The sequence below is a fragment of the Oratosquilla oratoria genome, chromosome 14 (genome assembly GCF_046742065.1).
Source record: "Oratosquilla oratoria isolate Oo_2021 chromosome 14, ASM4674206v1, whole genome shotgun sequence".
NCBI lineage: Eukaryota > Metazoa > Arthropoda > Malacostraca > Stomatopoda > Squillidae > Oratosquilla > Oratosquilla oratoria.
In genome coordinates this window covers 7,814,223-7,816,722 of record NC_134790.1, presented here as the reverse complement: position 1 = coordinate 7,816,722, position 2,500 = coordinate 7,814,223, and positions in this window count along the sequence as shown.

The following is a 2,500-nucleotide window of genomic DNA, read 5'->3' as shown; positions in this document are numbered from 1 at the left end:
CAAAATGTATACATAAATAAATATACACACACACACGCATACACAGACACACACACACACACACACACACACACACACACACACACACACACACACACACACACACACACACACACACACACACACATATATATATATATATTTATATATATATATATATATATATACATACATACCTATGTATGCATATATATATAAATATATATATATATATATATATATATATATATATAAACATACATGAGCATATGTACGAGAATTTTTTTATATATCTAACAGCATATATATCTATACTCATGTTTACGTAGTTGCATGTACAAACACATATGTGTACTTATATATAGACATATATTTGCACGCATATGTACATTCATTCATGTTGTAAAATTATGGGCATTTGTATTAACAATTTTATGCTGTTATACGTACATATGTATCTACACATACACACATACACACACACACACACACACAAACAAACAAGTACACACACACACACACACACACACACACACACACACACACACACACACACACACACACACACACACACACACACACACACATTATAAATATATATATATATATATATATATATATATGTATATACATATATCTATATAGATATATATATATGTATATATATATATTCATATATATATATGTATATATATATTGTACATATGATACATACATATGTACATATTTATAGATACATGTATATATATATGTGTGTGTACATATATTTACAAATGTATATGCATATATAATGTATCTATGATGTTATAAAGTCAATGATCGTAATGATAGATTCTTTAAGTAGAGACTATATTATAAACTTTGTGACAAATCTACAAATTATTTACAATTTCTTTATACAAGTTGTTAGATCTTTCATCCTACTTGCTCCCCCAGTGTGTTAGTCTAGATGTTTGGCACATGTTTTACAGTAGTCTTACGATATGTACTTAAATTTTATTTGTTATATGATACAAAAAATCAAATATATTTATACATATCCATCCTTTTCATAATGTGTTAGTGTATTCAAAATAATTGATTCATATATCGCCTCCTTCTGTTTTAAATGATTGTCAAGCTTTTCATTTCGAATGTGTTATGTTTTCATGAAGCCTAAATTGGCAACGAAGCCTTAGTTCCCTGGTTCAGTCACACATGTATTTTAACGTTTGTGTAAATTTGCATTCACAAACACATACATATGTGCACATTTGGTTACACACATTGGTGTATAGATATGAATATAAGTTCACATATTTTCTTTATATACATATCATATGTACATATATACATTTCTTGTATATTCATGCACATATGGAATATATATGTGTATATATACAGTTACACATATATATACATATGTGTATATATATTATATATATATGTATAGACACATACATATATATATTCATACATAAGTATGCATTCACATCTAGATACATATATATCTATTCATATGTGCATATATATGTGCATATCTATATGAACGGTGTATGTGTATCTCAAATGTGTATATACATATATAAATGAATATATGGTTGTATCATACAAACACACATGAAAATATGTGTATATATGTACATATGTATATATACATACAATATACATATATATATGTATACATATACATATACATATACATATACATATACATACCTATGTATATAAATAATATTTATGTACATATCCTCGTTATACACGATCTTAAGAAATCGTGATTCATTTTGATACTGATGTATCAAAAGAAAATCCAGGGTCAATTCCAAGTGCTTTTGTTTAGTTTGTGTCTGAGGGAAAAGCATCAAATTTTCCCGAAGATACGAGTTTCACGAAAGAGCTTAGAATCTGTTAAGTTTCTTTTTAATGTGCAATCACTAGGTCTGTTATCTACATTCATATATGTATACTGTACATATTATACATGTGTGCCTGCAAATCATGTGTTTTGAGATTGATACTATTTTTTGGAGGTTTTAGTCTGGTTAATGTTTCTTCTGGTCCCCTTCCCTCCCAGTTCTCGTCCCATATACAGAGCTCCCTTCTTGGTTTTCTCACAATGCACGATAACTTGTCTATAAAGCTAGATTCATACGTAGGTTTTCCCCTCTCTACAGTAGCCACCTATGTTAAATTTAGCACTGTGGCATTGCCACATATATACTACAAAACACATATACATTTAATAGTTCCACCCTCTAGTACACAATAACATTTTACATTCACTGTGTATTTTTATTACTATACAAAGCTTTCTACATATCAGTCCTAGAACATATGCATATGCATATACATACAGACATATGTATAGGCAGCGCTCCCCACGACGCGATATAGTACTGTAATGACATTTATAAGACATCCTTATACCAATTAAGCATGTTATATATGTATACACGCATGCGCATGTACGGCCATGTATGCAGATGCACAAACGAGTAACAAACACGTACACCCACGCACGCAAACAACGGGAAACACC